General features: G+C 36.9%; 1 long non-coding RNA gene across 1 annotated transcript; it reads left to right on the forward strand.

The window, feature by feature from the left end:
• The first annotated feature begins 1,591 nt into the window (after nucleotides 1-1,591).
• Nucleotides 1,592-3,192, forward strand: LOC111606753. The gene is made up of 3 exons (XR_002752230.1): nucleotides 1,592-1,748; nucleotides 1,858-2,070; nucleotides 2,627-3,192. It is a non-coding gene; the product is annotated as an uncharacterized LOC111606753 (long non-coding RNA).
• The last annotated feature ends 21,244 nt before the right edge of the window (nucleotides 3,193-24,436 follow it).

Here is a 24,436-nt window from a genome sequence, read left to right on the forward strand (position 1 = left end):
TCTCTCTCTCTCATTACCCTCCTTTCCTGTCCTAGTACTTTAAATAAAGGCCATGAGAGCCAAAAAAAAACTGTAAAAAAAAAAAAAATTAAACGTTAATATTTGGAAGCGTGGCTAACGGACTGAAAGTCTTCGTTCACTTCCTCCGCTGGTATTGCTAACACTACAGGCGGACTACAATTCTAAATCAGTGTCATCGATTACGACTTCTTCTGTTTGCTGACTGACAGAAATTCTACCTGAGAAAATCCAAGTGAAGGCGAGAAAGCCCAGACTGTGCTTTAAGCAATATTTTTTAAGGAGAACTGCACAGGAGGGCAGTTTTTCCACATCTAACAAGTCGTGATTACCGACCGGCGGAAAAGACGAAGACAACAATAGGTCAGAGGGTGATGGCGCGGCATGTTTTTTTTTTGAATGATTTATGTTGTGAACAATCTTATTCACATGTCAATTTAATTTACTTTCTTATTTAATGGAACATAATTGCGAAACTGCGTTTTTCTGACATTAGCAAAATATGATCAGTTTTGCTGCCCACATTTGAAATGGAAATGCAGAAACTCACTCAGATCCTTACAGTAATTACATTTTTTGTAGCTGTAGGAATAAAAAAAAACAATCTTGCTTTTCAGTTTTAAACTAACGAGATTGGATTATGTTAAAAGTTTTGTTTAAAATATTCTGACAATTCTGTAATGCAGGATTTTTTTTATGGAAGGTTATCGTACTTTAAAAATAATACTGTTTTCTATGCCTGATGTGCAAATAATTATGTACATTTAAGCTTTAGCAACTAACAAAATGCTTAATCTTCAGGTTAAAATTCATCTTTTAGCTCTTTCCGTGTTTGAAAGCTGCTTTAAACAAGAGTCCAGCCTACACACTCAATCTGCTCACAATATGGTTTGTGTTTGAAATAAAAGCAGTACAAATAAGTCCAACACTGCACAAAGACCTTAGTGGGGGAAAATAAAAATCATAAAATTGTAAATATTTAATATAGTCAATAGAAAAATACCCTCCAGTGTCATGTACCATAAGTTAATGTTGTTTCCATGCTGTGCAGCGCAGCAGCAGCAGCGCAGCAGGCGCTATAGGAGTAAACGAAACACTACAAGCATCAAAGCTGCTTCTTTTACAGGTACCAACAATCTATTTACTGTTATGCTCCTCTCCTCTCCTCCCCATCTATGTGTGGATTAAATATTGTTTCATTCCATTTACCATGGCATTTTATCTTGAATAATTAAAAACTGCAAGCCCATAAACTTAACTGTGCCTGACCCGTTTTATCATATTATCAGCTGGCAGTATAACAGCCAGGATGACCGAATGCTTCTCTTACTACGAGTTAATTAATCAAGTGATGAAAGCCAAAAAAAAAATGAAAATGTGGCTCTTACTGCTATTCATAGCGACATCCAACCAGCCAATGACGTGGGTTTTATCTACAGACCTCTGGCTTTATGAGTCAATAATGAACCAGGGGCAAAGGACAAGAAAAAATAATGATTGGACGGACGGGTCTGGACGAGGACGAGTAAACAGATGAGAAGGAGAGAAGATGAAAGACAAATAGAAGGTAGCATGGGATTACCTAAACAAGAAGAGGGGAAGGGAAAGAGCTACTCTTTGCAAATTATTTCCTCATTTTCTTTTCTCTGAAAAATCTAAGTGGTCCGTGACTCAGATGCTTTGATGACTGTCATGTGGTGAAAAAGCCAAGGGAACAAACCGCCAGGAGGGTGAGTGCATTACAAGGCTGCCGTCACAGAATTTTTAAGTAATTAGTTTCATTTGAAAAGCTCAAGGGCAACAAGGCTCATTCTTATCTCTCTCTCTCTCTTGTTTCAGCTAGTTGGTGATAGAGAGGAACTACAGGCTGAAAAAAAATCCTTAAACACAGATGAAAAACATGTCATTTTGTTATGAGAAGTGAATTTACAGTGTTTTAAAACCCACATAATGTTATAAGGACAGTTGCAACAATGATGCGTGTACTGTATGCAGATAATGACAGTGTGGTACTCGTAGAGCCTTAAAGATGTTCACGGAAAACCCAACAATGTAAGGAAAAAATTACCTCCACTGACTTAATTGGATTAGTACAAATAATAAACAGCATTACGATTGCACCTTTCAGTTTTTATTGAGCTTTTGTGTCAATAAAAGAGCTTAAGTGACATCTTTATGGTCCGTGTTTGTCCCGTTCACACCAAAGTCCTTTGGTCTGTTTTTTTGCCCCAAACCAAAAGCAGATTTTTTTTTTCTATTGGTGCAGTTTGCTTTCACAATATGCTGTTTTAGCAAGTAGACGAACATTTACAAAAACAAAGCCATGCAGGTGATGGTCACTGCTCCCATTGGACAGTGTCCACAAATAACAGGACCAAAGCACAGACCCCGAAGTTCTGCTTGCTTCATTTGTGATGTTCTTACAACGGCAATACCATTTTGAACATAGAGCAGGTCATGCAATGCAGGTTTTGCGATGTGATATTTCCAATTTTGGAACTGAGATGACAAATTATGTCTGTTGGATATTAGCATTTGTTTGTTCTGAAACATTGAAGTGTGACAAGAAAGAGCAAACCAGATAAAATTTTAATTTTTCATCCTTCAGAGCTGGACCTAACCTGGACAAGACAGCGACAACCTCAAATTGAAAGATGGTTTATTGTAAGCAAAAACCAACTGGATGATACCAACGCTGGAAAGCAGAAACATTTCCAGGAAGCTGAGCCAGAACACCAAAAGATCTACAAATGGGGAAAAAAAGTCAAACTAAAAATCTCTACACACACACACAAGACAGAACTCAACTCAAAGGAATAAACTGAATATTGTAAACAATTAGTTACAGCAAGCCAAAAATAATCCAAATACGTTGACAAATAACCAAGACCGCAAATACCCCTGGATTACAATAGTACTTTTTTACAGCTTTGTTTATTTTTATGTTTCACTGTATTTCACTTTTTGTTCAATAAACATCTTTCCTTCAGTACAAATCTCCAGATTTGTGCTACAACATTTACCAAACTTTGTTTGAAGGAATTCAACTGAAATACTTTTTGCTTGTTGTTGAGAACTTGTCTCATCTGTACACCTCCACACTCCAAACACTAAGAGGTATTTGTCAGTCAATTTTCAGCCCAGTAGGAAATTTTACACTGAATTTCATTTTCAGTTCAGCAACCAGTTTTGAGGTGTTGCTTCCTAAAGTTTGATATCTAATCTCACGATGGAGGCTTTGCACTTTTTCTGTTTGACAGGCGTTGGTACTCAATAATAATGAACTATTCTCACACCAGGCTCTCTCTGTTTAGTGCCACTAAGTCTTTTTTTTTTTTTTTACTTGGCCTAAAATCACAAAATTAGTTTATGAATGTACCATCACTATTTATAACTGAAGATTTTTTTTTTCTGCATTGATTTATGCACAATAAATTCCATTTTGATACCTTTTTTTCTATTTACTAATATAGATTGTAGTTTTTTTTTTGAGACTACAATGACTACAGTTAATAATTCCTATTTCATTAACAACAAAACAAAAACTCCCCTTTAATAGTAATTATCTATGAAAGAAAATAATAAGTATACCAAAGTATATATTTTAATTAGTCAGTTGGCTTAACTGACTAATTACATTCAAAAACTGGACTTAGATCATCTTTAGTTATCTTACATATGAGTATTGGTTAAACATGAATAAGATTATTTTCCAAATTTTGAAGAAAAAACTTTTTTGTTGTTATCTCTTTGATATTAATATTATTTCTCTCTGTATGGGGCCACATTCAAAAGGAAACATGCATATTTGGGTTTGAACCCATGAAAACCCTGTCATGTTTTCAGCTATTCAAAAACATATTTTAAATATGATGGTGCATGTTCCCAATACTGTTAGTTATTGGGAACTGTTTTAATGCCTCTGGGTCCATTTTGTTTTCCATGTCCACAATATTTCTGAATAAAAACCGAAGCTTTAAAACCTTTTCACCTTATGTCGGTCGCGTTGAGCGTGCAGTGATGGACCCTCTTAAACGCTCGGTGAACACAAACAAACAGCTGCTGCAAAGGTCTGTTTTCTCGCTGTTATCTGATGATGACACAACAACAGGGAGAGGGATTCTGTATCAGATTTACTGTCCTTTATCTGGCTTACGGATTAAAAGATTACACCCAGCACAAATACATAATCTGATTAGTTTGCTGCACCCATTATTTAATTTACAGCCACATATTGTGCTTGTATTGTTATGATATCGCACATCAAGAATATAATTTTATGTGTGGAGAAAATGGCCACTTGGCTTCATTTGGAGTTTCAACCTTCCAAAGTATTTTCAAGTATTTGGTGATAAGTTTAAGAGGTTTCCTTTAAGTTTTAATAACCTTACATAAGCATGGATGGGATTGTTGAAAGCCATGATCTGCACCATAATAAATAAGATCTGGATCTCATCTGAAGAAATTGAAACTTTCAGAAGCTTTGCAACCTTGTTTTGCTTTATTTTCATTTTCCCGCTGTCCTCTCTCTCTTTGTGTATTCTGGGTCTGAGTTTTGCTTTCTGTAGTCTTTATTTTTCCTCTTCTCGGTCCCTGCTGCCTTCACTTCACCTTTTTTATTGGATTTTATGTACACTGTGTGCAGCACCAAACTCTATTTCAGAGTCTTTTTGCTTAAAGCAGTTGGTGCATGTTGCACGTGGTGTGCAACCACAACACAGCCACCTGGTCAGCATCCTGCACCATACAGTCAGGACTCCCTGGTGTCACCAATCAATGCAGATGGTGCCTTTGGTGTCAGCTTGCAACACACTGGGTAAAGAGTGCAGCTGTTTTGCTGTGCTAAGATGGAAGGCACTGACTGACTGCTGCTGTAACATTTCATTTTCAACCCTGTCAAGATATTTCACTAGTTCTGGTTAAGAATTAGTCAAATAGATTTAGATTTAAATCTAACTTAAATGTCCCAGCAACCAGATGTTGAAAAAGGAAATGAATCTTTAGGTTAATAATAAAAAATAAAACACGATCCAAAAAGAAAGACAAATTTAATCTTTGCATAAGTATTCACACTTCTGAACCTTTTTGTCCTTTGTTGCAATAAAGTATTTCATTTATTTTATTTTTGATTCTGGGTAAAAGACCTACAGAAAGTAGAATATAATTTTAAACTAAAATAAAATTATGCATGGTTTTCCTTGAAACTGATATGAATGTACATTTATATTCATTTATATTTCCTCACCCCTTACATTCTGCATAATGTTTGTGACACCAGTTATTATTTGTTTTAAGTATGAACTTAGGCAGGATGCATTAATGTTAACTTAATTCACCTTCTTTTTTTTTCTCTCCACAAGTAAAGGTTGTTACCAGAACCTTTGTATTTGCGTGATTCTGATGCACCTGTAAATCTGATGCACTTGTGATATCTGCCAATAATGGGGATGGACAACAAATTTGTTTTTCTTGATCCACTGGGTGTCAATTTTTGCTTCAAAAACGATATTTACTGGGACGCTGGAAAGTTGTGCTGGAAGGAGTTAACCTGTCAGTGAAACTATCGCAGCCTAAATCTATTTCAGACAGTGAGATACAGCAGTTGTCTGTTGTAGCAGCAGATATATCCGCTACATTTCAGATTAAAAAGTATAGTCACTGAACGTTAGAATACTGTATTTTCAGCACTATAAAGCGCACCTAAAAATCTTCTATTTTCTCAAAAGTCGAGAGTGCGCCTTATAATCCGGTGCACCTTATATATGGACCAATATTGAGCCACAACAGGTCTCGCAACTACGGTAAGCAGCCGCCGACTTCATTTTCCCCCATAGAAGAAGAAGCGCGCGGTGCATGCTGGGTTTTGTGTAAAGACCCCAAAATGGCTCCTATTAAGAGACACGCTTACGACGCAGAGTTTCAGCTCAAGGCGATCAGTGATGCAGCAGAACACGGGAATAGAGCAGCAGCGAGAGAATTTAACATGAACGAATCAATGGTGCGCCTTATATATGAAAAAAGTTTTAAAATAGACCATTCACTGAAGGTGCGCCTTATAATGTGGTGTGCCTTTTAGTACAGAAAATATGGTAATGAGAAAGGTTATTTTCTTATTTACATAGAAATGTGGACAGAATGTAGGCTTCAGACTGTTTCAGAAAACTCCGTGTCCCAGAAAGGATAATAGTTTATTCTGAAATGTTCTGTGTCGACCCCTGAACAAAAGCAGAAAACACTGGCTGAAGCTGGGAAGAGAGCGTATCCACAGTGAAGCTAGTCCTGTGCCAATGGGGTGAAAGGTCAGGCAGTTTAAAACAAGTCAGTACTCCGAAAATAACATTAAAATGTCACAGTTTGTGAATGTATTCATTGACAAAAGACCCATTTGTTGTGGTCTGATGAAACTAAATTGGTCATACTGATCAGAGTGATGGAAATAACATTGTGTTCAAAAGATGATACAAGATCTTGATCTTTTCCAAGATCTTTTCCTTGTTGGCTGGAAAAGATCCAGCCAACAAGGATCTTTGTTGGCTGGATCTGACAGCCAAGGTTTTGGACCAAAACTTTGTCAGTTTTGGTCCAAAACCCCAAAACTGACAAAGATTATGTTTCTGTTTGTAGATCGCAAATGTCTAGTTTGAACTGTAGGTTTGTTGTGTGTCTTTGAATTCTGTGAACAAACAGCATCATGAAGAACGAGCAGGACACTCGACAGAACCTCCTTGCGTGTTGGAAAACCATCTCTGTAGCTTTGGTTTCATGATTTGGAGCTCTCCAGACCAGACTGTGAAAAGCCTAACAGGAAGTAAGAGAAAATAGGTTGAAATACAAAGTTTTCAGAAAATTACTTCCACCATTTTCCTCTAATACATGATGTCCTGTGTGAAGATTAGTTGTGACTTTCTGACCACTAATTTTATAAAAACCGTCCCAAAGAATAAGTGCAGGTAAAAAAAAAGAAAAAGTTCAAAATATTCCAAAACGAAACAAACTTCCAATTTTAATGAGACAATATACTCCAAGGTGCATCTTTGCAGTTCAAACATTGGGGAATAGACCTGAGGAAATGGCTCTATTTACACATGTAGGTGCTTCACAAACTCCACTGCTTAAAGGCGAAGAAATAAGCTAAAAATACAAAATAATTTGATACTGACCTAACGTTTTATACTTTTATTTCAGAGCTGTTTATTTGACCAATTTCAAACTACAGGCAGGGAATGCGGTCACAGCCCCAGTACATATTCACTGGGTAAGAATTTTTATTTGTGAGGTTTTTGCTGACAAAGAAATAAGATGAAAATGATTGGGTTTTCAGTTGTTACCTTTGATTTATACAATGGTGTTGTTGGTACACAATAAAAATGGATACTATCAGGTGGAAACACCTGCTTAAACCATGGATTTAGTCATAATAATGCTAAATAAGCAGCAATGTTGGAATAACTAGCAAATTGTGAGATCGCTTAGCTTTACAGGGACAAGAGAGTATGGCTATGGCTATCGCCATACTGGAACAAAATAACAATAATTGGTGCATAGACCCAGTGATATATAGACTTTAGTTTATTTTTCCGTTTTTGAACATCTGATGCTTGAAAAGGAAAACAGAGCTGTGACCTGACCAAATATCTGCTGTGGTTCGCTAATAACTCAGCTAGCCAGCGTTTGTAATGCCTCTGTCTTCAGTACTGCCATAAGCAGATAAGTGACATGAGATTTATAAAACTGCCTGAACTACTTACTCGAGTTATTGTTCCTCCAGCCTCACTGGCAGCACAAGACCACTATCATTAGCTCCAAGTGTAATTTTTGTGTACGTCATACATCATGCTAAGAGGCTCTTTCCATAGATCGAGCCTCGCTGTGGCACCATGTCTAACCCTAATCACCTACTGTCTCTGACTGTCTGTCTCTGAATGTCCTCCTTGCCCTGTTTTTCACTGCCTACCTCAGGTTTTCCCTCTCAAATAATGGCACCAGCCTTGTGCCTTTTGTCTGCTGAAATTGCCTCACCACCCATTACACATCCCAGCATCCTTGCAGCCAACTCTATTTCGGTAACCCAAAGCCTTGTGGTGCTGCAATGAAAAAGTTCTTTGTACACAGTCATTGGCAGAGCTTTAGCTCAATCCTCAAATAATCATTACGCTAACACTCTGTCATTAAAGATGTTGTTCAATGTTATTGATCTCGGAGGAGCTTTAAAAAGCTTTTACTGGAAAGGAAAGCGAGGCAACTGTCATTTTTTTTCTGATGTGACAGTCTGCATGTTCATATCAGGATGAGTGTGGTAGAGAATACAAAAAGCAAAAAGCACATCATGGGGTGCCGTTTATAAAGTTGCACCGTCAAAAGTTAACAATAAACTGGGTTCTTTGGTATGTCACAGGAGGAACAAAAATGGGGATTCACTTTTTATAGTTTTGATTTAGCCTGCCCATGTGATTTGGCAAGCTAAATCACAAAGCTTGCCAAATGTGTTTAGTTAGCTGCAATGAAATATGCATCATGATCACAAATATATAATACTAACATATTCACAGCTGAAGTTGTTTATATTGGCTGTAGCTATAACTGGTGTTTATTAAACTGATTTTTTGTTTTCAAACTTTATGTGAGTTAATACTTTCTGGATGAAACATCACAATGCATTTTAGAAGGTATGTCAGAATTAGATACGCTTCTTAAAAGCTCTAGAGGGGAACATTGATGTCTTAAATGTGACTCCCGTATAAAAGTTGAGACGTTTCTTTGACTCGCACGTGTACCAGCGCCTGACTCTGATGGGATTATTCTGCTCTGACACATTAGGAATGTCTCTGTCTCTGCCAGGTCTGCTATCAACCTGCTGATATAAACACTGGGTTGTGTTCAAGGTCCACCCCCAACATCAGGAGGGATGAGATGGAGATGAGGCCACAGGTTCATAGGGCCAAGGCGATATTGACCATATCAGTTAATAACAACAGCTTGTCTTGCACTTCTGCTTATATGGACAATAACAAATACCTAACATGATACTATGGAATGTAAATTAAAGTCTTACTATATGCAGCCCTTTGACAAAAGCTTATACAATTTGAGATAAGCAAAAAAAAAAGCTGCAGCATGAAGAGTTTTTGCAAGATGTTTGCAAGGACTCATTCTGTATTTTTATTTAATTGTCATTATTTTGGAGAAATCCATTTTTACTTTGATTTCTTTGTAACCTTTTCATTGATCATGATAGATTAACTGTATGAGTAATAAAGAGGGTAAAACATCCAAGGGGACGTTTTTGTTTTAGAGGCATTGCAGTAGTGGCAGCATGTTTTGCCATGATCCTGAATTGGTTGTGTGTGTGTGTGTGTGGGCGTGTGTGTGTGTGTAATGGGTTTTTTTCCCCCTTACCTGTCATGTGATCTCTACAAAGAGTTGGGCTGACCGGGTCCAGCTGCCAACAGCTGTTTTCCACCAGCTTATCTCTGCGTAGTGTAAGAGGACCAGCAAGGCCTGTGACAGGTTGCCAGATTGTTCTTCTCCCTTCGCACTAATCAGGCTCACTTTCTGCTACAATGTGTGTTTTCACATATAATGCCTTGAAATCCTACTTCCCCTTTTACAGAATTTGTTTTCTTTTTTTTTTGTGGCAGTTATATGCCAGAGATGATAAAAATATAATAAAACAATCATGTCTCATTGTTAAGGGGAAAACACACCTGGTTACATTGAGTATTCTGAACCTCAACAACAGCACGTCAAAAGTAGTTTAGTGTAAAAGTACTTGGGCAATGAATTTGATTCTGACTCCATTTGAATAAGATCATTTTATCTCTTATATCTAGGATTTTCTTTCCCCCTTACAGATTAAACCATTTGTCTGAACGAGGTCAGAATTATTTTTATGATAGCCAGCGGAGGAAAAATGTAGGCTGGCGCATTTGCTCTTATAATCGTTTCTCTTTTGCAAGAAAAGAAACAAAACATGTGCAACGGTTTGAAAATGCGTTACCTTGAGATTTAATAGAGTAACCGTCAAATTTAATGTGACTCTGGTCAGCTGAAAGTCCTTATCAAACGGCGTAGTCAGTGTGACGTGGAAGGTTTAAAAAAAAAAAAAAAGACAGTTTAGCTCATAAGCTGTGGATTATTTTTGTTTCCCTTTAGTTGAATAATAAAAAAAACACCTTTAAAAGCAGATTCCTCAGACAGATGAAACTTGGATCTTTTCTCTTGTTGCCAGTTCAGGAGAGAAACAGAGAATTAGGTCTGGAAAGACAAGACATCTGCCTAAAGACTGAAGAAAACCAGTCAGACCAGAAAGGGTTGCAAACATCTGAATGTTTTTGTTTGTCTGTTTTTTGTTGTATTCACCTCCTCTTGGCATCCTTTGCGCTTTTGTCATCATTCAAAAGTTAAAAGAAAAAATAATTAATCCAAAAAAGTTTCTAAATTTTAACAAGTGTCAAAATTCTCAGTTTAAACATGAAAATACTGTTTTGTCCACCAGGCTCGTTTGGTGGGGTAACATTAAAGGAGACCACACAGGGATTTTCTGATTAAATGAAAATTGAATTTATTAAATTATACTAAAGAAATAAAACCTGAAAAACGATTACCTGAACTGAGAAACAAAAATAGATTAATGCAAAAAAAACCCCATAGATAATGTTAAGGAGAAAAGTTATTATGTTAGCTTAAATTTTGGAAAAGCATGGCTCTCCTTTTCCTCCTGTTAGCCGGGTCGAGCGGATCTCGTCACAGCTGGCAAGGAAACGGCAGGCACAATGACGTCACAGATCACATAGTTTAATTCATACTAAGCACCGCATGAATCCGTTAACAGAGCTGCAGAGGTACAGAGATATACATTTTATACAGACAACATGAAACAGACAACACGAAAACACATAAGACAGACAAAGGCGCCCACGTGGAGAAAAGATGAAAAAACTCTAACTCCGTTTTCTGGCCTGGAATTTTTAAACAGAAGAGGAGTTTCCCTATTTAATATATGCAAAAAAGGCGCTCCGTTCTTTGACCAATTAGAAACTCCCTCAGAGAACTTGAAAAAAAAACTCCCCTCATTGTGGCAAAGGTGTCTGTTTTTTATCTAAGCAGAGGGCGGACTACCCCGTGGTCATCTCTGCCTGATACGGAAGATCCCTGGCGCCAAACGTCCTAAGATGAGATTTCACAGACACCTGCGTAGCCCCCACTCCCATTGGAATGCAAATTTATTGCTCTGTTGTGTCAATGGGGAAGAAAAGGCCCTGCTTCCCCCATGCTCCACAGAAAACTGTTCCAAATAAAGTGTTGGCTATCCCTTTACAGATGTCGTAAGATTAAGTGTATTTTAGCATTAAATAATCATTTTCCTTAGCAATCCCCCTTTTGAGGTCTTTTTAAAAAGACCTCAATAAAAATTGAGTAAGCCTTCTAATACCGAACCAAAACTATGTATGAAAAAACGAAAAAACCGAAAAATAAAAAGACAAAAGAGTGACGTACCCTAATTACATACAATCCCCCTTTGAAACAAAACCCAAGGTGTAGAAAGACTTATCCTTAAAAATGTAAAATCATAAAACAAAATTATCACAATACAACCAAAACACAAGACAAACCAAAAACCCAAAGTATACAATAAAAATAAAGCAGGGACATACATATAAAAAACTAGTAAGAAATGCTCTGCAACTTCAAAGACAACATTCATCACAAAATTACAAACCGTCGAAACAAGAAACACACACAATTACAATCTGCTGCACGTCTTTTCTGTTTTTTTTTTTTTTTTTTTTTTTTAAATGGCCATCGACAGTCTCTCAAAAAAAAAATATGAAGTCTTCGTCAGGAATTGTTCAAAAAATGCGCGCAAAAAACAAAACGACAGTCCTTGTCAGAGTTCACAACGAACGAAAAAACACGCAATAAAAATTAATGTCGATCCTCTTGCAGCCTGAACTCCTCGGTTGGAAACCTCAAGTTTCCACCTTAGCGTCCGTTGCTCACGGAAAATTGGATTATTATGCCAATATAACCGTGAGTTTCAAAAAGAAAGTGAAATCTCCTCGTGAGGAAATTAGATCTTAGGAAACGACCTGTCACAGGTTATTAAAACAGACATTTTGTTGCAACATGAATTTCATTAGCATCAGAAACACAATTACAACATTCTTTAATATCACCTTCATTACCGTCAGCATAATCAAACGATGGTTTTACCTAAAAATAAATTTGTCTTGTTATTTTCCATCCGGGGAAATTATTTTAATCCTTTTTATCAAAGAACGCAGATTTTGAATGAGATCACATCCACAGGGCACCAGGAAAACTGCAAAACTGTAATGACAAAACAGAGATCACATTCTCCAAAGGCATCATTTATTTGTGTACTCATCACAAATACTTCAATTCACTGTGTGTCCGAGTGAATTCTCCAACGCTCGTGGCTCTGTGGCTGCTATCATCGAAATAAAGGTGAAACTGCTTCTCCAAGCAGTGGCCCTCCCCCTCGAACGACAGCTTGTGTTGCAGAGTTCAGAGTCAGGCTTGGAGCTCAGAACTCCAAGCCAGTCTGTATGTAGTTAGCCATGAGCAACTCATCACGTGAAGCCTTATCTCCTACTTTGTCCAGTTCTGCTCATTAAATGGTGGATGTGATCTATTCAATCTACGTTTCTATTATAATATACTATAGCTCCTAACCGATGGAAAACACCAAAACCCTGTAATCATTTGCTTCAAAAGACATGTTTCCAAAGTAACGTTTTGCCGGAATATCAAACAAATGCAGATCTTTTCTTAAACCAATCTTGTAAAAATAGGATCAAACAAACGAAACAAAACAAACACGAAAACCTAAAAACGTAGTTGTAAAGCTTACATTCACCATCAAAAATGAAAATCGCTGTGAATTAAACTGTCCCATTTAAATTACTTTTATAGAACAAACTAGATCTTATTGGTTATTTGTCTAAATCATTTTACATGCGTTCCTTAAACAAAATTCAAAAGAGTTAGACCTGGAGAAATTATAATGTAAATGTATGCCTTAACAAAACCAAACATTTTCAAAATATACCAATTTTTACCTCGGCTTTTACTTGTCGTCGAATTTAAAGTTTTATTCAAAATCGTTTTAAATGGATGTAAATCAAAAAATCAAAATCAAGTTTAGAAAAATCATTATAATCCCGCCTGTGTACTTTTAGTGATTAGTGATAACTTTAGTCAAGAACAGATTCTTCAAAACATTTCTTAAAACATTCATGCTCCATTAAATTAATGCTCTGAAATTGGCCAACACAATAATATTTCTAATTTCTATAATCATTTTCCCAAGACAATTAACCAAAATATGCTTCATTATCACTATGAATTTATCTATTTTCTCAAATATGTCAGCCCATTATCAGAACATCTTTTAATGGAGAACAACTCAAATCCATTCAAAATAAGCACATATCAGACATATTCTTCAACAGATTTGTTTAAGTAATAAGTGTTTCAGTAATCTAATTAAGTAATATAAAAATAACTCATCACATATTCTCCCTCTGTATGATACATTACTGGCAAATGTATCATCATTACCTAATATGTTAAGTAACGATGTCGATGAAACAGGGTCATTATTTTACTGAGAAATTCTACCCAATGCTGCCCCCGTCCTAACAGGCAAACATTTCAAAACAAACAGAACAATTTATTATAGCATGCCTTAAACCTTCAAGAGTGCTATTGTCAAAAAACATTTCACATTACAGTTTTAAAACTCAGTATACAATTTTACTCTCATGATTATCAAATAATTCGTTGTAGAAAACTTCTCAAAAATTTTCAGCAGTGTTTGACAAAGCATGTGTACCAATTAAGACTCTGCGAAGGTTTTGCATAAACGAACCAGAGAGACGTTGAAGAAAAAAATTCAAACACAGTTAACAAAGAATATCCAAAAATAATAATTGGGCCCCTACTGAAATCAACATAACAAAAAACAACACAGGTAGTAACAGAACGACGTAAGCACAAACTGACCTAACAAGACATGAGGGGAACTTAGATAACGGCTGATCAGACCATGAACACACTAAGGGGTAATTAAACACAAAATCCTAAAATACTGGTCAGTATATCACTAAATCTACAAATGAAAAGAAAGTAAACTAAAGATCAAATTCCCCCCTCCCCCTTTCGGAACAAAATAAGAGGAAACTGGTAACTCAAAATGAATTCGTGATATTTAACAAAATATAGAAGAACTGACACTTAAAGTTAACTAAATGAGTGCAGAACAAATAGCCAACTAAAGAGTCAGACTAATGAAAACAAATTTAAAGATAAAAATCTAAACTACTCACTACTCACTATATAAAGTAATATGAAAGGAAACCAGAAAATCATTACCAAGAGTGTCAGCGTGTGACAGTCAACTCAGTGTTTTGACGCTAAAAACTTATATTTAACATTTTCCACATTATTCCTTACTCACTATGTATTCGCTTGTTTAAACTATCTACTTTAAAGAGAAAATGTTTCACTAAAGCCAGGAAACCAAACTGCATCAAAAATCCTGTCTTATGGGATGAGAAAAAACTCTCTACTCCGTCCTATAATCTATAATGTGAAACAATACCCTAAAATTTAAACAGCCAATCCCTATGTTCCTTAGGAAAAAGAAAAATTAAATCCTTTTGTATTGTTAAATTTTACAAGTTGTATTTTTAAAGTCACTACACTTATCCGAGCAACCTCTTCTGCCAGAGCACAAAGCAAATCTACAACCCACCATAAAACCCCTCCCTCACCTCTTGGAGGGGCTGATTTTATGGCAGGAAGAGAGCCGATAAGGATTTCAGGAGGAACACCTAATTCTTTATTAGGCTTTGGCACTGGAATCATCAGATATGTTTTAGTTCGTTCTACTTTTAAAATGAACTTACATGCAGATATTTTGTCAGGCAGTACTGTAAACGATGGGAGAGAGTATAATTTGCCTTACAGCTGCTGGTGCTCCCTTGCTGAACTTCTGTGAGCAGAGGTTGCTTCGCACTTAAAATTAGTGGTATACAAAGAGGCTTCACATGTTAATTAGTTGAATCTAGTGGGGGTAGAGGTTACAGCACAGCCGTAGCTTGTTCTCCCGTGCTGAACTTCTGTGAATGGGGTTATAACTTCTCCTTGAGCTCCATTAGTCTCATGTCTAAATAAACATACTTGTCGCTTCTTCTTGTTTTGTGCTATTTATTTATTTTCCTTAATTTTCTTATGTTATTTGCAGCCCTCTCGTCTGTCTACAGGCACTATTTAATCATCTCTTATTACAGTTTAATATTGATTCTCTACAATAATTCCATATAATGTTTTTTATTAACCAATAAGTTATTTCAAACTTAATGTTATCCTTCAACAACAAATCTTGTAAATTTTAGCAAACTTTTCTATATTTAACCAATTTCTATTTAACAAGAGAGTGACTTCTAATTTATCCTGTCTAATTATCCGTAAGTCCTGTAGATTTAACAATATTTTATCTATCTTAAAGTTTTGGTCTGTTTGAAAAAGACTGATTGTGAAAATATCTAGAGTCAGTTGCATATTGCAGTTTGTTGTTATCTGAACAATTACCTCTTACAGTTAGAGCCTGTTTCTCTAAAAATCTTCGTTTTTTCTTATCCTCAACTCATGAAAAAAAAAAAAATCCTATTTTACTCATTGTATGTTATTCCATTTTCCTACTACCTTCACAGCCTTAGAAGGAATAATTAACATTTAAGCTAATATTTTAGTTGTCAACGCTATATACTTTTTAGTTTATTTATTTCTCTACCCAATCATGTGTATTTATCTATTAATTTGCCAAGACAGCATTTCTACAATCCTCTGTGACCTAATTTTCTTGGCTTGTTCTTTCTGTCTTTCTATATTTATTTATTTATTCATTTATTTAACCTTAGAACCCATAAGTTATGTTCAATTTGTTCAGATGATTTATTTTATCAAGATACTATCCTTTAATCACCTTCCTAACTTTACACTGCAGTTCACACTTACTGCTGTTATTGTTTAATTTTAAGAAGTTAGTTCAATTTAACACAGAGGATGTTTGTAAAAACTAGAAATTTTGCACCATCAAACAGCACTGAGAAATTGCTCTGTATTTATATGACATAAAATACCAAATGGTATCTTATCTCCAATCACACACCCTCTCACACCAACATGAATTGCAACACAATACAAAAACACAAAACATGTTACAGAAAACACAAAACACACACATCTGGCCAGGTTTTATAGTCAGTCAGAATTTCATCAGTCCCCAAGTGTCAGTCTGTGGTCATTATTCTATCAAATTTTACTGTAATTTTATCAAATTTACTGAAGCTTCAGGAATTGTCCAATGGTTTGTTAACATTTTTCACGAATTCAATTAATTTTAAACTCAAGTCTTCAGGAACGTATTTAAAAATAGCGTGCACGTTTAAAAAGAGACATCTCAGAATTATGTTAAAATTTAACCACAACCAATAATTTTGTTTTCTGGTACCAGTTTAATTTACTTAACTGTTATGTGTATTTTTATTTATTTATTTTGTAAACTAAACGACCACGTTTTCGCCATCGTTCTACTTTCCCCGTTAAGACGAACCCCGACCATAAAATAGCGTATAGCACGTGTCGCAACTCAGCGTCCATAATAACTTTACAATAAAACGCAGCATAAGCAACCCAAATTCACACAAACAGCGCTATCCAAACAACTTAATACTCTGCTCAAACACACAGCCTGCCCGAACTCGCGCACGCGCACACACACGGCCACACACACACATACTCGCACACCTATCCAACAGGGGACACAGATACACACGCAAATACACACGCAGATACACACGCACACATACACACACCTAGAGCTCTGGAGCACACAGCCTCGTGTCGCGGCAACAAGCACACATCGCGACACACAGAGAAACACAAAGAAACACAGAGACACAAAACACAGTTTCGGACAGACGTACAAGACAGAGGGAAAAAATAATCAAAGTCTACCCCAAACTATTTTCAGAATCTAAAGCCTACCGCAGACTATGTTCCAAAGCGTCCCGTAAACTATTTTAAAAGCGTACCAAACACTACTGACAAAGCTTCCCGCAGCTATTGTAGCTTCCCGCAAACTATTTTAAAATGTACCACACACTCAGCAAACCTACCCCAGGTTATTTTACCGTATTATTCTGAAAATCTACCTCAAAGCTTGCCTCAAGCTAAACCAAGAATTTACCACAAATTCTATCTGTCGGCCTACCTCAGACCTATCTAGTTCAGACACAAAATACACAAAGCTTGCCTCAAGCTAAACCAAGAATTTACCACAAATTCTGTCTGTCGGCCTACCTCAGACCTATCTAGTTCAAACAAAATACACAATTCCAAATTTCTTTCTATTAAGAGGCCCAGGAAATAAACCTCGGGTAAAAGAACACAATTAAGAAAAACCCAGCATTATGACAATAGGGTATGCAAGTCCTACGTCCGGATCAGCTACGACCCTCCTGTTAGTGTATTTTAATCCAATCTGTCAACCACTGACTCTTTTATAAACACAATATATCCAGCTCCCCCTTTTTCCCAGCACATGGCGGTGCACACAACAAAAGAATAAACAAAATTATCTCACCTCACCGAGCCGAACCAGGCCAACGCGTGACAGAGCCGCCCGCTCAGAATCCGTAACCGAACGAGCTCCCAAATTGTTAAGGAGAAAAGTTATTATGTTAGCTTAAATTTTGGAAAAGCATGGCTCTCCTTTTCCTCCTGTTAGCCGGGTCGAGCGGATCTCGTCACAGCTGGCAAGGAAACGGCAGGCACAATGACATCACAGATCACATAGTTTAATTCATACTAAGCACCGCATGAATCCGTTAACAGAGCTGCAGAGGTACAGAGATATACATTTTATACAGACAACATGAAACAGACAACACGAAAACACATAAGACAGACAAAGGCGCCCACGTGGAGAAAAGATGAAAAAACTCTAACTCCGTTTTCTGGCCTGGAATTTTTAAACAGAAGAGGAGTTTCCCTATTTAATATATGCAAAAAAGGCGCTCCGTTCTTTGACCAATTAGAAACTCCCTCAGCCCTCAGAGAACTTGAAAAAAAAACTCCCCTCATTGTGGCAAAGGTGTCTGTTTTTTATCTAAGCAGAGGGCGGACTACCCCGTGGTCATCTCTGCCTGATACGGAAGATCCCTGGCGCCAAACGTCCTAAGATGAGATTTCACAGACACCTGCGTAGCCCCCACTCCCATTGGAATGCAAATTTATTGCTCTGTTGTGTCAATGGGGAAGAAAAGGCCCTGCTTCCCCCATGCTCCACAGAAAACTGTTCCAAATAAAGTGTTGGCTATCCCTTTACAGATGTCGTAAGATTAAGTGTATTTTAGCATTAAATAATCATTTTCCTTAGCAATAACCAGAAATAAGCAAATGGAAAACAAACCTAACAAACCCCAACCATAAGATACAAACCAAACCAAATGGAGTTCTGAGGAGGGAGAAGGAAAGAGCCTCCTGTCTGCTGCAGCATGGCAGCTTTTAAAGCAGCAGAGCACCAATCAGGACCAAACACAACACCTGCAGAGGGCCTGTCTCCAGAACCCTGCAAGGAAACAGGGCAGAGACCCACTGCAGCCGTAACAATATCAATGATCACGTGTTTGTGATACAGCAAATTACAGCGAGGTACAAAAGTATGTATTTCAAATTGTTCATGTTCTGTCACATGGCAACTTCAGACATTAATATATTGTATTATAATAATGGTCCAAGTCCTTTTGCATATTTGGATGATTAATTATAGATTTTGTGCAGCTCAAAGACTTTTTGTTCTTACTTCTTTTTACTTTCGGACAACTGCTACGATGCCGTGGAAACGGGTTGGCGTCTCAGAGATCTGATAAAACCTGAAGAATGACCCCAAAGTTTTCAGTCAGATATATTCAGATGAAATATGTTATGAAAATACAGCATATCAATTCCTTTTGGGATAAATCTTCTTTTTTTTTATTGAATTGTACTTACAGTCTTGCAAGCTTTTTCCCCAGTTTTTTTCACATTCAAATAGTGAGTCCTTCACTGAACAACTGAATTTCTAAGACTGAATTTCAATCAGATGATTTATATATATATATATATATATATATATATATATATATATATATATATATATATATATATATATATATATATATATATATTTATATATATATATATATATATTGGTAGCTTTTAAGGACAGTAGCTGGATTCTATTTTCTTTTAAGAAGATAAACCTTCTGCTAGATCGGACTGCAGTGTCTGTTCCTGCCAGGCTCTGTGAACGGCTCTCCTCTTTATCTCGTCAGCCGTCCTAAAATAAACCTCCATAGTCTCTGTTCGGGTTTATTTGTTTAATCATATCTGCTTTGGACTTTTTTTTTTGGTTGCATTGCAAATACTCACTGCTTGTAGCAAAATGCCATCGAATATAAAATAAAGATTAAAATCGAGTGTCTGACCTTTTTATATTTCTGTTGCTCTGAAAGGCAGCGGACAGCAATAAAAAAGAATGTTAGACGTTTCGTTGGCAAAGAGCGTGTTCTACTTGAAAGCTTCCCTTTAACATTTCAACACAGAGTCAACATTAGATTGAAACAGTCTGTGAGGGTCCGACAGGCCAATTCGTCAAAGTAAACATATCCATGCTTTCTTTTCTCTCACTTTTTTCCCTCCGCTTTTACTTTTTTTTCTTCTTCGTTTTCCTTTTTTTTGTTGTCGTCTACATTCGGTTTTGGATAAGACAGCTCCCCCCTCATGGAAGATTCCAAACGAACCACGAAGTAGGGCCAGACACTTAAAAAAGAAAAGCAAAATCTATTCTTCATTTCTTTTTTCCCCCCACAAAGCCAACAGTCCTTTCAGACCTTTTCTGATTCTTTACATAGAACTTGGTGTTTCCAGCTCATCCTTATCACAAGCAGTGACATCTTCCCACCATGAGCTCTTTGCAACTCCAACATTTTTCTCTGATACTCCCTAACTCGCTTTCCCTCCCCAAACGTTTGACCTTCAACCCTGACTTCAAAACATATAATTCATTTACTCTCTGAATTCCCAACAGATTACCATGGTGTTTATCTTTGACTAGACATGGATATTATGGTAAAGAGAAAACATTATGTCATTTTAAGCACATAGTATCATTTTATAACACAATCAAGCAACTATGTTAACTTCAATTGTTATAAAAATGCTCCATGTATAAAATACATTTTAAAAGAAATTTCACTTCCCAATTTAACGTCTTGGAATTGGGCCTCTGTCTCTTTAAGAATTTGTGCCAATAATATGTATCGGTTCTTAACACTGTGACATTCAATATAAACAACTGGGACCCAATAGAACTACGCGTTAAGTCAGGGTGGACTTCACGCTCCACCCTAAGGCGATCCTTTAGGGGCAAGAACAGAGTTCAAAGATTTGCTTTCCTAAATTTGGCAAACTGTGCTCCAGGACTCTTCTCTAACTTCGCTTCCAATGAAAATGTGTGTGTGATTAAAATTACACATGAATAAGTTTGTTCATGCAAGAAATCATTAAAAAACACTACCACTTCCTGTCTTCTTCTTCATTGTTTCTGCCAGTAGTAAGAGCTAGTTGTCGGTCACATGACTAGTGTGATGGGATAAAAGTTTTTCCATTGGAGTTTTGTGAAGTAAGTCAATTTTGACATGACTAAAAAACTACCTTATAGCGCAAAAACTTTCCATAATTTTTTTTCTTTTTTCTAATGCATGTTTTCTTTGAGCAAAATTATTTTTGTAATTCTGTGCAATTTCATGGTCAGTGGAAGCTATGGACATTATGTTTCTGTAAGATGGCTTAGTTGGCTTTGAATAAGTCTATATTCAAAGCCAACTATAGTCAAGCATGCGGGATTCTAACTTCACTCAGTTCTTCCTGCAGTCCATCTATATTCTAACTCTTGGAGCCAAACTTGTACATTTCATGTGTTTGGTCTCTGTAGACTGTAGACCTTTGAAGACCTTCACCCTTAGGCATATTTGCAATAAGCCATCATGCTTCTGCAAACAGTAAATTTAGCAAACCACACTGTGTGCTCAGTTACAGACATTTTTAATGCATACAAAACCTCTTTTGACACGTCGACACACGGTCGGTGGGTAATTTTACAAAGCTCTTTCTGTGGTAGACAACAAGGCAGCGGGGCGGATGTGAGTGGGAGAGGCAGGTAGCTAGACGCAGACGCAGAGAACTGAGGGTGATGACTAAAGGCAAAGACAGCTGGGGAATTGCAACGTGGAAATGTGATAAAAAAAAACAACAGAAAACCGTCAATCATTCTGTGTGTCTGCAGAGAAGGATTGAAATTCTAATGATATTACCAGACACTCAACCAGAATAGAATTCAGCACACAGTCTGAATGAACACGTGTGCAGTTTGCTTTTGCAAACAAATCTGTCTCATAAATATGTGTTTAATGTGCTTCAATGGTTTTATTTTTAGCGTCTGTGCTGAGAAGACATTCAAGAAATCTGAATGTTTCCAGCAGTTATCAGCTAGAAATGTTGTAACTCTTTCATTTTTAAAGGTATAGAGGAGGTTTTTGAAGCGGGGTTCTGTTACCTGTCTACAAGCAGCTAATATGTTACCTAACTGTTAGTTTCTTTGTTTTGTGAAGATACAAATTTGTTGGTTCCAAAGGCTGCAGGTCGCAGAGAGGCCAACATCAAAGCAGATTTTACCATTTTATTTGATGAATTTGAGAGAGTATTGCAATAAGTTTTACACATATTTCTGTATTTTGAAAATTGGATACTGATTTAAAAACATCTTTAGCAATATGATGCAAATAACATCATATTGCTGAATATGATGACATTTACTTTACTAATTGCATAGTAATTTTACAGAACAATGAATGAACACCCAGACTGTGTGCTGATTTCTATTCTGAAATATATATATATATATATATATATATATATATATATATATATATCTCGGAAACCCCGAGATCAAAGTGGGAAACACCCCCAAAGGTGGCGGAGAACGCCAGAGCTAAGATCCTGTGGGACTTCCAGATCCAGACAGACAAAATGGTAATGGCGAACCAACCAGACATTGTCGTAGTGGATAAACAACAAAGGAAAGCCGTTGTGGTAGATGTAGCAATACCAAGCGACTGCAACATCAGGAAAAAGGAGCACGAGAAACTAGAGAAATACCAGGGCCTCAGGGAGGAACTGGAGAGGACCTGGAAGGTGAAGACCACAGTGGTGCCTGTGGTCATCGGGGCCCTCGGGGCAGTCACCCCCAAACTGGACCAATGGCTACAACAGATCCCAGGAACAACATCAGACATCTCAGTCCAGAAATGTGCAGTCCTTGGCACAGCCAAGATACTGCGCAGAACCCTCAAGCTCCCAGGCCTCTGGTAGAGGACCCGAGCTCAGAGGATAAGAACCATTTTTAAGAAACATTTTTTCTTAATTTTTCATAATATGACTATTGATTTAATTACATAATGAAGTTTAGTTAAATTTGTTTTTGTGATCTAAATTGTGATGGAGAAAATATGATATTGCCACAGTCACAAAGTCAAATCATAAATCAAATATTCAAATGTAAAAAAATCAAAAACAAGAAGAAGCTCTAATCCTAAAAACATTAGTGTGGTTTATGCTAATGTTGCTGTAAAACATTGAAACCTTTGTTTTGTTTGCATTTGACAGTATTTACAGAGCTCCATGAATTAGTTACATTTGATAATGGAGGTAGACATGTAAAGCATTTAACATAACAAGCTACCATATTGCAGCAGTTTAATGGAACCCTATTGAGTAGATTTCTATAATGTCTTATCTTTGTGTAGGGCAATAAATTTCAGGTAAAAATGCTACAAATGTTTTTTTGGTTTTTTCTTTCAGTTGTGAACTGGAATATTCTTCTGGCCTTTGTTTCCTGTGTCAGTAATTGTTAGTGCTGCTGTTTCTGTGTGTACATGTAAGACCTCCTGTTCCTTTTAGGATCTTTGCTGCCGAGAGCAGAGCCGGCTGCAGCTGCTGCCGGCTGCAGCCGATTGCTCTTTAGCATGCTGCTGGATATAAGAAAGGGTCAACATCTCATGATTTACCAATACTGGCAGTCTCAAGCTTTCTGAGCCTGAAGAGTTTCTCTGTGTTTTTCCTGAAGCTATTTTACCCTTTAGATTCTGTGTCCCCAAAGCAACTGTGATACTATAAAGCCTTATAAAACAGTGGTCACCTAAACCTGTGAAGGAAAGTTTCAGCATGAAAGACATAAAGGAGGGAGCTGACAGGAAATTATTGAAATCACGTGATCCTTAAAGAAAACCACTTAGCTGCCACTTATTACCATTTGGCATAATAAGCTGAAATTGACTGAATTGTTTAACTACGATTGGATTGGAAGTATATATTTAATATGAATCTGTCCATGGTATTCAAACCTTAAGCAATCTTCACTTTTTTTTTAAATAAATTGCTGCTACATAAATAAATTGAATTGACAGCACATTACTCCCTTACTTGGCTGAAAATGTCAATTCTTACTTCTGACACAAACAGTAAGCCATCCTACAATAAACCAGAGGAGAGTGGAGGTCAGCGTTGAAATGAGAATGCTGGCATTTGTAGATGGCATTTCCTGCACATAGAAGAGATAAGAAAAGCAATGGTATGAAGGGAGGATAGACAGGGGCAGTGTAGCGAGATGCTATACATGTTTAAGTGAGTTAAATAAATACGTAGAATGATGAGGTAACAGACGAAAAATACTACATTGACTTAAGAGTCAAGTAATTACTATAATTAGGGTTTAGGAGGACAGGGTTCCTCACATATCAGTGGATGATGTGAGAGCAGACAGTGGGAGACCCCTACAGTTTCCAAATGAACAGGGATTTTACGAGTCACTTCAAACTTACATGAGTAAGTCTGTGTTTATTCTCTCTGAATAGACAGAAATAAGTTTGTGGAACCTTCATTTTAGCCAGAGGCGTTAGGAGTCTCATGAGGAGCTCACCTGAGTAAAATGAGCAGGAATTTTCTCTTAATGGAATCTTACATTTTGTTACAACATTTTCTGAAATGTAGAAAATAGGATGCAATTTTATTTTATTTTTCTTAAGTATGAGCACACGTCTATCTAAAAAGCTGTCAGTATAAGCTCGTTGAATGCTGCATATTTACTTGTGACTGAAGGGAAGAAATTGCAGATGACTCGAAAGTAAATCAGACAAATTATATCTGCATATCTATCTGCCATGCCACTGCGTTGAGCTTTTGATTTGATTTTCACAACCCACTCCCTCTGAGGTGCGGCTTCTCTGGG

Source organism: Xiphophorus maculatus, chromosome 22, assembly GCF_002775205.1.
Source record: "Xiphophorus maculatus strain JP 163 A chromosome 22, X_maculatus-5.0-male, whole genome shotgun sequence".
NCBI lineage: Eukaryota > Metazoa > Chordata > Actinopteri > Cyprinodontiformes > Poeciliidae > Xiphophorus > Xiphophorus maculatus.